A 15,456-nucleotide genomic window follows, 5' to 3' on the forward strand; every position below is an offset into this window, starting at 1 on the left:
AGTGATAATGTTTAAAATTTATGACTATTACCAAAGTAATGGGGAATTGGTATGCAGAAAGGTCATTATTTATATTTATTTCTATGGAAACCACAGTTGTTCTGAAGTTGGTGGAATGCCTTAAGTCAAAGGGGTTAAAGGGGGTAGCATCTACAGGGAAGAGTGGACAGTACTTAGTTGATTCAAAACTGACCAATCAAGCAGTCCATTCCATACATAAGATACTCAGTATAAAACTGAGGGATGACAAGGGTCAACCTCTCTTCTTTGATAGTTGGTGCCCAGAAAGAACTCTGTCTGCCTTTTTGCCCCTGATCCTAGATCTATGCATTCCTGAATTCAATTCCTGAGTCCAGTTCCTATTTGCTGATGATCCCAACCCAAGACCTTTCCCCCTTTTCCCCATGCTTGTAATTGGGGGTGTGTGTGTGTCTATTTTGTATATTTGTTATTATGGTTATGACTATGATTATTGTTATTTCATTAAAGCTGTTTTAGTTTCCAACCCCCCCTCTCATTAACCTTTTCCCCTTCTCTGTGTGTGTTTGTGGACTGGGTCCAAAACTGCTCACATTTAACTGCCAATCAGGCCAGGATTCGAGGCTAAAACATGACATATATTTAAGATGGGGGGGAACCCTGTGCAATTGCAGCCAGAGAAAGGAGTGAGAACATAGGAGATAAAACAACTCTGCAGACACCAAGGTCAGTGAAGAAGGAGGAGAAGGAAGTGCTCAAGGTGCTGGATCAGGTATTCCCCTGTAGCCCATGGTGAAGGCCATGGTAAGAAAGTCAGTCCCCGTGCAGCCCCTGGAGGTTAATGGGGGAGCAGATATCCACCTGCGGACCATGGAGGACTCCAGGCTGGAGCAGATGGATGCCTTAAGTAGGCTGTGAACCCATGGAAAACTGACATTGAAGCAGGCTTCTGGCAGGACCTGTATACCCATGGAGAGCAGAAGTGCTGCCATGACTTGTGACTCCACAGGGTACCCATGCTGGAGTACTCTGTTTCTGAAGGACTGTAACCTGTGGAAGGGACACATGCTGAAGCAATATATGAAGGATTATTTCCCATGGGAAGGACCCTACACTGGAGCAGAGGAAGAGTGTGAAGAGTCCTCCCCCTGAAGAGGAAGGAGCTGAAGAGACAATGTGTGATGAATTGACTATAACAACTGTTCTCCATTCCCCTCTGCTGCTTGATGGAAGGATGAAGAGAAAATCAAGGAAAGGAAGAAGAGAGGAGTTAATCTAAGACTTGGGTTTACTTCTCACTATCTTACTCTGGTTTGATTGGTAGTAAATTAAACAAACATCCTCAAGTTGAGTCTCTTTTGTCCATGGTGGTAATTGGTAAGTGATGTCTCCCTCCTCTTATATCAACCAATGAGCCTTTCGTAATATTTCCTTTCCCCTGTCCGGCTGAGGTGGAGGAATGATAAAGCAGCTTTGAGGGGCATATAAAGTCCAGCCAGGAACAACCCACTGCAAAGGGTTTTCATTGAACTGAAATATGAGGAAATAGGAGAACAGAACAAAAAATGAGGTTGTTCCCATATTGTCATTTTCTAACTAAACACCTTTTGTACCTTGTCCCTGTGATATCTGAATGTGTAAAAATGTGGATGTCATTGTATTAAATAATATCTAGTCAAATATTTCAATAGCTGAACATTAGTAGAGAGTAAAATTTGCAATTTTTTTGCACATCTAGGCCTGAAGGTGTGCAACACAACCTGCACTGATCTGAAACTGCATTTGTAATCTTCCTTGAATACGTGTCCTGATCTCATTTCACCTACTCAGAGATGGCTCCGTGAGCCATTTGTGGTAAGAGGGCATAATCAGGAGAGTCTCTTTAAAAGTATACTATTAAATGAGAAAAGCTGTTGCTTCTTAAAGAACCATAAGTGTTGTCTACTGAATGAGTTATCAGATTTAGGGAAAAGAATCTTCCCTCCTCTCCTCTATTATTTTTGTTTTTCTAGTTTCCTATTATTGGAGTTATATAGTTAGAAATCGTAACAAAAAAATAATTAAGACATGGCATCTCAGCTATTTTTGCCCATGATACCACAATGGTCATGACCACATACCTTCACCCTTCTAGCAGTCTTTAACTGAATCATTGTCAAGAGCTGTAACAAATGTCAAATATGAATTAATTTTTCATTGTTATGTAATGAATTTTACCATGAACTGCACCACCTTACTGCAACATCTGGTACTCACCGAAGCAGTGAGCAGGTCTTTGGGAACAGTAAGAGGAAAGCATTAACACAGTAAGTGTTGTACAAAATTGTGCAAAATTATTGCATATCTATAAATATAAAAGGCATTTTATTATAGTGCACAATAATTGAGGTAATTTATCTGGCAGTCTGGGAAAACTAAATCTCATAATTTCTGTATCCAATAGGAAAATATTTTTATTTTGTAATGCTTCTGCACAATTCAGTGAAACTAGAAGTTTCTGTTTCTGGTGAAGGACAATGGATAAATGCACCAAATGACATGTTCTGAAATATCATCAGTACATTAACAAATCACTGCCTCCTGTCATCACAGCAGTAAAAAAAAAAGCATTTAAATAAACAAGCATGGAAATCAAATAAGACCTAAAACCTTAAAATCTAGTACAATATGGCTTTATGTCCCATTATAGCAGCATACATTGTCAGAAGAATCAAAGTAGCCATTTCATGTTCTCTAATCTAATCTAATCTAATCTAATCTATTTGTAATTATAGGCCCTGAATAACTTTTGTCACAGAAGGACCACTTTCTCTTTTGATAGATGCAAGCCCTGTGTTTGTCATTCTCTGTTTTTCCTTTTTAAATGTGTATCACCTTTTCTATTTTCACTCTGGTATACTTAGCTGTTTTAGTACCAATAGGAATATTTATAACTTTTATTTTACATACAAAGTAAACAAATACGTTAAAAATGTAAAAAAACCTACTGTGGCTGTTTCTTCTTAAAGTCAACGTTAAGACAGAGCATTCAATGGAGTCTAAAGTAAAAGAATAGCAGCTCGCTTGTATTTGGACTTAACAGAAATATACAAAGGCAGAAGATCAAAATGGCATAAAATATGCAATAGTCTTAACGAGTAAGCTGTTTAATGAACCAGGAGATACTAAAGATTAAATTCATCACATTGACATCATATTTATGGTACCACCCTCAGAGTTCCATTAGCTCAATAAGAAATAAATTAATTATAAGGATTCCTACATACAAAAAAGTAAACTGCATTCTTACTTGTAAATACCTGCATCCGTTGCTCTAACAACTTACTTTCTGCAATGAAAGAAGGCAAAGTATGGAATTTTATAATCCCCAAAGCTCTGGATGAGACTTATGAGCAGGTATATTGTCTTTTTAAAATGACTAAAATTAAAATTATTTTAAAAAATAAATGAGACCAATTTCTTTTCACTTTCTGCAACTTCAAGTCCTTTATATAGTATAACATGTATAATCCACATTAAAAGTGACTAAAATATTGCCTTTTGAATTCAATGTGTTTGGAGCTTCACTTATAAGAAAACGATGATCAGGGAGCTATAGCTAATATAGAGGAAAACATGAATTCCACATAGTCAGCTACTGCAATATTGTTACAGTAGACTCAGAATGTTTTGCTACTCTATGTGTGGGTTTTTTATGTCCTTCACAAACCAGTTTCAGGTGTTTAGTATTAATAAACAACTTTCACAGTTCTCTTTTTAACCTGTGGTTTCACAATTTTTTGAGAGAAAGCTAAGGTAGTGATTAAGAGAATGGTGGCAAAAATCCTTCTGAAGTAAGAATTATATTGCAATCAACTGAGGAGTTAATACAGAGTTCTTTTCTTTTGATGTAAAATCACAAGTTAGATATGCTGGTGAAATTGAATTATCAACTTAAATGCAACTCCAGTTCAGATACTCTTCAGGACATTTATATTTTATAAGTGTGCAGAGTGGACTGATATTTCCAAGTTTAGTTCACCTAAAAAGCAGGGGTCTAGCCTAAGGTAGCTGTCCTCAGATCTTTCTATGCTCACAGAAGAGAAAGAGGCACCTCAGTAGATAATTAATTCTGTCTTAAAACAGAGCACTAAGGTAAGAGGAATGACAGTGTGATCTATATGTGTGCCCCAGGGGATATTCTGTAATGAGACTAATAATGCAGCAGATCTCACAATACTCAGTGAAAAGATAGAGACTCCTCTAGAAAATGATTCAGAGCATCCATGTTAAGCTCTGAAGGAGCTTTTTTCAGCTTTTCACTGGCTTCAGAAGGATTAAAGATCCAAAAAATGAACTTTTGACAAATCTTCTCCTCTTCCGCTGGTTTTATGAGTTGACCAGCTTATAATGATTTGTTTTATGAAAACTAAAATCAGGAGACATGAATTCTTACCACAGTTCCTTCTCCTGGAAGATTTGTATTTTGGTCATTGCTTTTTTCTATGAACAAGGATTTAGAGTTGGACCCACAGCTGTAAACTCTAGTTTATATTTAAATGGAAACTCTGCTTTAACAGTCTTTCTAAAAAAAGAATAGTCCAGGAATTCAGCTTTCTGCCCCTCAAGTAGAAAAAAAACAGAATGTCAAAAGTGAGGGAAAATAATTAACAATAGAAAGTGTTTAAAATACACCTTGCAAATGCTCATAGGACAAGTGTTTCCTGTTTCACTTAGCAAACACGTCACTGGGGACAGGGAAAGCCTCTTCCTCAGTTGGTGGAAAAGACAGATATAGGTGTCAGCAATACTGTAGATACAAAAAAAATGGCAGCCTTGATTCAAGTCCAGAATGGAGCCATAAAAATTAACAAGGTTTGACCATCTAGTCATGTTAATATGCATTAACACAACATATTATATTGTTTCTGTAATAGTTACATAATCTCAATAGTTTATCTAGCAGTATTCAGATTTCAGAACAAAAAAAAGAACCAAAATCATCATGATAGTTGTCTATACATCCTCCATAAATTTTATATTTGTACTCTATTAAAAAAATCAGTGAGTGGGGTTTGGACTGATGCTAATATGCCTTAATGAAATAAATACATTCAGTTAATTACCTTATTTTATGACATTATTTGAATGTGTCTTTTCAAATAATTAATTTTGTATCCTATTCTTGCTTTTCTACTCTATAATCATTCTCATAGTTTTCTCTTTAGGAGTTCTGCATTGTATTTTTTTTTTTTGTTTATATTAACTCAGCAGGTGGATCTGCAAACTAAACATACGCAAAATTTGTGTAAGAATTAAAGCACAGCTGGATATGGTCCCTTTTCACTCTTCCATGGCACAGTTCCATCTTACATGATTGGGACAATAATGCCTTTTTTTTTGTTCTTGATTTCTTAAGACAAAAGAGAGAGAAAATGCACTGCACAACAACATTATTGAAAAGATTAAATAAGAGAGCTATTATTAGTAAATGTGACTGCATATCTTTTTTCTTGGGGCAGTTAGTTTGCACACTGATGCATCCCAGAAGAGGAGCTGCCTCCTGTAGGGAAGATCTCTGCAAAGACACTGTTGTAGAAACTCTAGTTTATTTCTAAAGAAATAATATTTGAAAAAAAAACCCCAGTTTTAGCCTAACTAGACAGTACAAAATTCTGAATCCTTGCACAAAGAAAGGTCTCGTAAGCTTTGGAATTCAGGAATTGCTTTGAGTCCGTAGGGTTTAAAAAATAGGCTGAATTCCAATTGCAGTTTTCTAGAAGAATATGGTCTTCTATAGATCCTTCTCTAGATCCTTCTCTCCATTTCTTTTCACCCTTGTCTCCAGACTGATACTTTTAAAAGTGAAACCACTTTATGATATAATTTTTATACTTTCTTTCCCCAGGCAAATTTAGCCAATTTTATAGGACATGCATTTTTAAATGCATTTATTCAGCCCAGTAAATAACTAACTAAATAAAAAAAAAATTGGTTACTTTGGAATGACCTTTCACTATCTCTATGTTTCCTTGAAATATTTGCAAAAGTAAGTATAATTATTAGAATTCTAATTAGCACATGTCTTGGAACTTGGATAGTTAAGGACATGTTTTATTGGTGGACTTGGCAGTTTTAGGTTTACCGTTAAACTCAATGATCTTAGACTTCTTTCCAAATTCTATAATTCCATGACTCTGTCCTTTGTTTTGTGAGTGGGGGGCAACACGAGAAAAAGAGCAAAGTACACTCCCCAGTGACATTGTTGTGGTCGTCTTGATGAAACTGTGCATGCTTTCCTGGAGCAGGAAAACTTAAGGAATTAGGTATCCATGACACTTCTTACAAGCTCTCTTGTACACCCCACATAACCTAGATTGTGCTGTTTGTTAGAATGAGTAGGAGTCCTCTCACCCTAGTTTAGTCATATGAATGCTTAATCTGAAAGAGTAGGGACGGTTCCTAGGCAAGCAGATAAGAGAGAGAAACAAAGCTGGAGAAAGATTTGCCCCATCATACAATGTGTATCAATGCCAAAATGGAATAGTCAGAATACTTTTCTGGTGATGTGTCCTTTTATTTAATATAGAGTAAACTTAGCTTGATTTTCAGACAACTAGAATCTCCTGGTTTTGATATAATATTGATTTGAGGCATTATGTATGTTTTCTGTTTCCCTGTCTTTGAGCCATTTTTCAGGTTCTCTGCCATGGTTTTTGGAATACTGCAACTCTCAATCAAATTCACCATGTCAAATTACAGTGTCCATTCTTTATCAACTTCTTTTTGTCCATCCTTCAGTTGCTCAGAAAACTGCCATTTACTAGTCAAAATATAAATCAGGGTCTTGCTGAGTTTTTTTGTTCCATATGTCTATTATGCTTAGCTTTCTGATCAGATACCCAAATCTTTACTGGGCTATTTATCTCTGTTTGTCTCCTTACCTGAGTGTGATTCCTCAGGAGCAAAGGAATCTGGCTGCAGCCCAGATCGAAAAGAAGAGAATTTTCTGCCCATCTGTCAGGTGGAGCATGTTCAGTTTGCATCTGAGCTTTTTTTGCAAGAATTATCTAATATGAAGATTATGTATCCAAGTTAATATATACACTGTAAAGTCTATTGCAGGGAAAATAAGGAACATAGAAGAGTAGGAGGAACATTGTGGAACTCTGAGAAGGTAAAAAGAAATAATAAAATAACTGAAAAAATATGCTACACAAACTGGCAACCTGGACAAACAATTTGCAAAATGCCATAAAAGGTGATCAAGCCATATCTAAGAACAAGACTATACAGTACAGAAAGGGTTCACTGAATGTGTGCCTGAAGAAAATGCATCAAAAGATCTACATTGCATTTAGAGCTTTTACAATGTTTTACTTTTATCTGTTAATGGGTCCAAATGATTGTTAGACCTACGGGAATTACTGAAAAAAAAGGGGTTTTTTTGTAAATAATTAATATAATATATTGTTCATTGTATTTTATCTCATAAATGATCTAATTAGATTATATTTCATAGATTAAATTTGTCTATCAAAATATAAATGATTTGTATATGAATTAGATTTTTTTTCTAGATGATCTTGAAATAAAGAATGACTTGTTTTTAATCACACTTGCAAATCTCACTACTATTTTTGATTGGCAAGTACTGAAAAACAAAATCCCCTTTTTGGTGGTTATCAAATAACTTTCCAGCCTTGAGAGTAATTGTGTAAGACATACTGTGATAGTAACCTCTGAACAATAGTTTTGTCTTGAAGTAATTTAAAAGCTTGAATCCTTTGTGCAGACCATAAATAGTAGCACTAAATGTTTTCTTATGATGTGGCCATGAAGAGGTCAGTTAGCACATCTATCCATTTCAAATTGCTTCCACTGACACCAGACCTGTCCCTTCATCACCACAGAGGGAGATGAAAAAGAACAATGAATGGACTAAAAATAGAGGAATGGTTCTATTTAAGAATGACCTGATAGAAAGTCATAGAGAAGAAAGGCAGAGGATACCATCTGGATGTGTTCTGAACAGTAACCTGGGGTGACATCTTGTCTCTGTTGAAGACATGGAGTCTTTCCACTGTCCTCACTGTCCTCACTGTCCTCAGATTTTCCCCTTTCTTTTCTTTGGTTTTGAATGCTTTTGCTCATTTTTTATTTTTCCCCACTGCTACTGACTTGATCTTTATCCCTCAAAATGCAAAATTAAACAAATCTTATTAAATGGAAGCCTGACTTTCCTAATAAGAAAAGTAACAAGATTTTAAGTTAATCAGGGTGCACATGCATACTCGTATGAGAAACTTAGGAAAAAGTAGTGGTGACAAATCTATAAATTACATGTTTTGTTACCTCAATTACTGAAAAGGAGGCAGCGTGGAAAGACAAAGCAATGGTTGCACAAAGGAAGAGAGGCTTGAGTTCAAATATGATGTATTTAGGAAATTATAAATAAATGTGAAGCAAAGAAAGAAGCTTGAGAAGTTACAATCTGATTTATCTTTTATAACAGTATTTAATCCTACAGAGGGTTAGAAGAAAGGGGAAACTGAATTTTTGTTCATGATTTAAGACATTCAATAAAGTTAGTGAAAAAGAGACAGATCTTCATAATTTCAGTTAAGAATAACTAAATATTGGAGAGGCTTTTATTTACAACAGGGATTATAATATCACTTTGAGCCTTTATGATGTACAGATTTCTGGCAAGTATGTGAATAAGACATGAAATTGAGAGGAATTACGCAAAGATGGGGGCAAGAACGCCTGTATCAGAATGTTTGCATTCCTGCCAGAAATGATTTCTTAATCAGAGTTCATTCTATTGTTGGTAACACTAAGCACTCTCAGGCTCAGTGTATGGTCTAAGTAGTGGCCAAAATAAAGGTTATTGCACCAAGCCCAAAAAACTGTTCATGAAGTAACATCTGAAATGTACCAGGGGAATTGGGCCAAATCTGGCAGGTCAGAAGAGAGGAGGCTGCTGTAGCTCTCTGCCCTGGGATCCATGCTGAACAAAGGGGAAAGATCACTTCCCTCCACATAGTGCAGCCCAGTATACGGCCAGCCTGCACTATCATGTGAGCTGCAATGGTTTTTGAGGTTTTGACAAATTTGAGATTATGCATTCTTGTAGTATGTAACATCCTTCAGCAAATGTAAAAGGCCAGAAGACTGATGTTGGGAAAGGGAGCAAGATGGAAAAGGAATCTGAATGTACTGCTCAGGATATCATTCTGCCTCACTACTTCTTTTTTAGTATTCCTTTCCATGCAACTTTATTTTTCTAGCTCCACTTTTGCTTTACGCTCAACAAGTATTTGATGGCAAATTCATTCAATTATGTTACTGAAATCTAGTAATCAAAATGAGAATAAACTAAGAGCACAGAAAGAGAAATCTCTCAAGATTTAAACCATAGTAAAGTGCAGAGGTATCTTATTGCATTAAGGTGTTCCATCTTACTCCAAATCTAGGCACTCCTTGAAAAAAATGAGGAAATGAGAAGAAAGCATTATAATTGTTTGGAAGAATAGAACGAGGTTTTCTAAAGCAATACTTTTAAATTTGTGGATATTTTTGTGGTGACTGCAAGGCTATGAAGCAACTCCAGTGCAACCAAGTTTTTCCTCCAAGGATTAATATTTCTCATGTGATATCTACAGGAGTAAATTTGGCCTGAAGTGCAGTGTATGTGTTTGTGACTAACATGGGAAATTTAAAAAGTATAAAAACTCTCAAACCATGGTAAGGAAAACCTAGTTCTTAGGCAACATATTTGATCTCTAATTTTGCTTTGCTGTATGTCTAGAGCAAACACCATCTTTTTTTTTCTTGGCTCTAAAGGATTTTTCAATAGCAGCAAGCTGCTATTACTGCTTCTAAACCCCTACATAATAATCATAATAATAAAAAAATGTACAGGATCTATTCTCCTTTCCTCTGGAGAACTTAATTTCTCTGACAGCAGGGAAGTGCAGAGTTAGCGAAGGTTTAACTGTTTCACACAGAGCAGAAAGTTGCTATGGGCCACATGAAAATAAATAAAGAAACAAACACTGTATCGGCACACAAGCCCTTCAGTTTCTAGAAATTGGTCCCACTGGAAGCATGCAGTTGATGTTAAAAGATGACCTCTCTCCTGTAGTCTAGGTGAACGAAAAGGAAAATAAAAGCAGCTGCTCAGGCACTGTACGTGGAGAAAATATGTATTCTGGTCCAAAATGACATAACAAGCTTAACTGTGGAGATAAACAAGGAATGATCTGAGCATGGGCTAAACTAATGCCATTTTCCCATATATCTGCACTTCAATATCTCTATCATTTATTTCTCTACTTTAATATTAATTGGTTTCCTTCTCATTTATAATTGCTTTAGTTATGACAGCTTCAGAGAACTAGGGAGGAAAAAGTCTTGAAAGCTAGGAAGGTAATTTACAGTGTTTGAGGTGAAGTTTTGTCACACGTTTGAAATGCTGTGGGGAAAAGAATATCAGATAAATACTATGTGCACACTTTTCAATCAGAACAGTAAAAACATGTTTCCAAAAGAAGTGAAAAAGCTGTCAGCAAGAACTTTAAAAAGTATACTGGAAATTCTGATTGTAAATATACTTTGAGAAACAATCTAGAATTAGTAGAGTTGACCTATGTGATTTATTAGGTTTTCTAAATCTTAATTCACTGTGACTTAACTCACTTATGGACTATTCACGAACAGCATGAGCACAAGGAAGTAAAGGGCTCTGAGTAATAAAACAGTTAACCTCATGCATCCTGCCACCATGAATAAAGAAGGTGTATTGTAAATGAAATCATGTGGTGGCCAGCTTCAGAAAAGCACTCTAGGTGTCCTTCAGTTTGTGCAGATATATTAAAGCTGATGTTTCTCAGCTGTATGGGGAAATGGCAGTGGGATAATTGAAATGGATATTAAGGTTATGCAAATATGTAACTAATCAGGTCTGTCCAAAATCTTGTTGAAAGCAAAGAAAATAATTATATTAATTTACAAGTGTCTATTGAATTTTAATCTATTAGAAAACATAAATGTATGCGGTTCCCTTCCTTTGGAAGCTCTTACTCAGGTATAATCAAGTAAATCTCTGACATCTAAAAGAGTTTGCTTGAGTAAACACCATGTCAAACACTGCAAGGATACAAAATTTTAAGTTCTGTATTGTCTCTGAAAAGCCTAATATCAATGTAACTGACATTAATCTCCACTAAGAGGTGTTAGCTTGCTGGTTTTCTGGGTTAAAACAATAAAAAGAAAAAAATGTATGCTTAGTAAACTTAGTCTTCGTAGTACAGTAAAGCAAAGGTGAATACTAATTGAATATTAATAATGTCCAAGTATTGTTAAAATGAAAAACAAAACCCAAAGAAGCAACCATGACACAGTGCAATTACTATAGTATTTTCCTCATTTTCCTCATTAATTACTACTAAAGGCTGTGCATCTCCTTTTTATTCACAAGTATGGTCTCTGGATCGGCAAATCAAGAATATCAGCTATTATTTATTTCTGGTGTATAATGATTGATAAACATTGGTAACCAAGCAGCCATAATTTTAGATTTCTGCTAACTTCATATATGCCAGAAATGTTTCAGTTAGGTAAATCTAAAAAATCAGGACAAATAAAAATATAAGTGATAGTCCCTTAGTCAGCCAGGATTCTGTGCTTGGTTTATCAATTTAATTGTAATGAATCTTTGGGGTCTTTATTTAGATTTCTAATGGCTTCCCTCGTCCCCCTCCCTCACTATAATCTTTTACGTTAAGCACTGCCTGTGTTAGAGTAAGAATTAATCAGTGGGATTTTTTTCCTCTGTCCATATGATACAACAAAGAGGAAATGGTAGGGCAGTGCACTCTTTAACAAGTACACAGGTTTCAAGCATGCTGAGACCGAACAGATTGACTGTTGGCATCATTGCTTGGCTTAGCAATTAGACAGTTGTAATTCTCAGGATGATACTGGTGGGCTTTGGCAGAGCTGAGCAGTTCTAAGACCTGCAGACACTGCAAAGGACATGACCTTGCCATGGATCACCTCATCTTTCATTGTAGGAGCTAGTGTATACAAGCAGAGGTGATAGCCTGTATATTTGATATGTAATTGTTTAGCTGACTGATGGTTTAAAATTCTTCTGTGATGCATATAGTTAAAATAAAGAGCAACACAACAAATGGGCACATATAGAGATAATAAAAGCCCCTTTTTTCTCTGCTCTTTAGCTGGGAACTAAGTGACTACCATATCAACAACAAGAGACCATTCAGTTACAGAAATGGTGAGATTAAAATGTGGCTGATGAAGTCACAGTAATAATAATTCACAGTGGCTGAAACAGAAAAAAGTTCACAAGATTCCAGAGCAAGGGTTTGACAAGTAGAAATTAAGCTGTGAGAATGACTAAGTGATGAGTTGCAAGCCATAGCATTGTGAAGGAAGAATCATTAATTTTGATATCTTTATCCATGTTTCTAACAGCTTCCATGTCAGGATTTTTAAAGCTTCATATTTACGACCCAATCACTGTCCATGTTTCTTTTCACATTTACAATAACTCAGTGGGGTTTTATTTCTTTTCTTTGGTTTTTCTTTTTATTTCCATCAATTTGGAAAATACAGCTGAGTAAGAAAATGTCAATGTTTTTAGTCTATGTTGGTTTTGCATTCTCATGACCATTTTCTCTGGTGATGGGCTCATAGCACAAAGGGTGTTTCTTTTTTCACCAAAACCATACTATTTGAAGTAATCTTTTTAGCATAGATACATAAAATGTTTCTGGTTTTAGAAGCTTATATAAGTGTCTAACCCGATGATCTTACCAAGGAAAATATATCAATACTTAAAAAAATGTATTTTAGCACACAGATCACATTGCTTTGATTCTGATATGCTTACAATGGGTGAAAAAATCCTCTTCTAACATTATTCTACCTGTTACTTGTCTGTAAGCATCATCTTTTGACTATTTGTATATTAGCAATACACACATGTATGGATAAATCATATAAACATGCAATGGTTTCTGTTGGAAGGGACTCTAAATATCGTCTGGTTCCAGTCCTGCTGCAATTGGCAGGAACAGCTTCCACTAGATCAGGTTGCTCAAAGCCTTAGCCTTGAACACCTCCAGGAATGGGGCACCCATGACTTCTCTGGGCAACCTGCTTCTGTGCCTCACCACTCTCACAGTAAAAAAAGTTCTTCCTAATATCTAATCTAAATCTACCTCTTTCAGCTTAAAACCGTTACCCCTCATTCTATCACTACACTCTTTGATAAAAAGCCCCTCCCCAGATGTCCTGTAGGCCCACTTTAAGTACTGGAAAGATGCTATAAGGTCTCCCTAGAGCCTTCTCTCTTCTCTAGGCTGAACAATCCCAACTCTCTCAGCCTGTCCTTGTATGGGAGGTGCTCCAGCCCTCCAATCATCCTTCTGGCCCGTCTCTGGACTCACTCCAACAGATCCACGTCCTTCCTGTGCTGAGCACTCCAGAACTTAATGCAGTATCCAGATGAGGTCTTGTGTGAGTAGAGTAGAGTAGAGTAGAGTGGGAGAATTGTCTCTCTTGAGCTGCTGGTTGCAAAATCCACAAAGACAAATCCATACAGACTGGCATAAATATTTGGCTTTCGGGGTTTTTTAGTTTAACAAACTATACACTTCTTTCAGAAACTCAAGTTGCAGATTTGAAATAGGTTTACAGGATGCCTGAATATCCTTACATACAAGTTTCCATGTATAATATTATAGATAGGATTGCACATGAGGATTTTCATGGATTTAATTTTGATCTTTTTGTTAATATCTCAACAACGTGTGTTGTTTCCTCTGTTCATATAAGATCACACTGAGACATAACATTGCATGTCATTCATATTCCCCCTTATCAGCAGAATGCAGTTTGACTAAGCTGGAAATGCATCTCTTCCAATAGAAAACTGAAGAAAAAAGAAAGCCAAATAATGACTTTTTGTTTTATTTATATAATTCCTAGATTATAAATATAAATATCTAAATTGTGGTTAAAAACAAACTGATTATAAGTTTGATGAGATTCAAAGGTACCCATTCTCTGGATATAGCTAGCTAAATCTTCTGCAGAAATGCAGCTTGTTTTCAGTCCATTACTTGTTTATGGAACCTGTGAGGTTCAAGTAAGGAAAGTAAATTGTTTATCGGTATCTATTTCACATCATGGGTTATTACATTTCTCAATATTTAATTCAAATGAAATGGGAATGCAGAAGATATAACTGTAAGTTTTCACTGATAAGATCCTAGCCCCAATGTGAATACTCCAAAACCTGAAGTAGTTTTAATGCATGTGTAAACTCCCTGGTTTCAGTCAATCTATATTTATTGACATTAGTTTACAGTTTAAACATACCTGTGGCTTTGCACCAGTGCTTTATGGTCAGTTTTATCCAAAGGAAATGGCACATGCATTTTCACCTTTTCTACTTTATTTAAAATGAAGTGAAGACATACTACATTTGAAAGGGGGAATAGCAAGGTTTCATTTTAAATGACCAGGACTGTGATTTTTTGACCCATTAGTTTGACATAAAAACAGTTTTCAAAGATTTGAAAAATAAATTTTCTAATTTTATGTAGGGAATTATACAAGTATGAACTAAGTCTTAAATTCTCAGATCTGTCTTAGAGCTGTAGAAATGTTTATAGAGTGCTTTGAAAAACTAAATCTAAATTACTAATTTCCATTATTTAATATTTCTAATATTTTACCAAATTATCAGTATTTTTAACCATGTAGTTTATGGCAGAAAACAATAGTGAGGAGTATTGGGTTGCCACTGAAAAAGTCACTTTTTCAGTTATAAAAATGAAAAATACATCTAGGTGAAAATCAAACCAATGCAAAGAATACCAAAAAGCCTGTTAATGCTACATCATCACTCCATTACAAGGGTCATTCATGATAAAGTTATAAGGTTTAGTCTTAAAAGAAAAGCATCTGTTTCCCTGCTCATTATTCACCTGGAGATGAAAGTTAAGACCTTAGACCTAAATTACTGAAAAAGAAACTAGAAGCCTGAGAAAAAGGACAAGTTTTTAAATGTATTTAAAATAGATTTTTGATCAGAGAAAAAATTATGAAAAATAGTTTTCAATATAATCTTTGCATTGTTTACAAAAAAAGGTATGTCACTTAAAGCAAAAATTAAGGGGGCTTTGAAGACAGTTTCTCTAAGGAAAATTTCTATCTACTACAATTATAACAGGGTAATATTTGAGACATTTAAAACTTTGAAAAATCTTAATAAAGAATATGGGGTTTTTTTTGTAACTCTATGGGAAAGACATGGAGGAAAAAGCCTAATGAAGAAGAATGGAAACAGATATGGAGAGCAGGTGTCTCATTCTAGGCAGGTGGTGTGATAAAATTAAATTATTAAAAATTACTGTTACAATGGTGTCTAAGACAGGAAAGCTATAAAAAGAACTATGG

The sequence above is a fragment of the Phaenicophaeus curvirostris genome, chromosome 1 (assembly GCF_032191515.1).
Source record: "Phaenicophaeus curvirostris isolate KB17595 chromosome 1, BPBGC_Pcur_1.0, whole genome shotgun sequence".
NCBI lineage: Eukaryota > Metazoa > Chordata > Aves > Cuculiformes > Cuculidae > Phaenicophaeus > Phaenicophaeus curvirostris.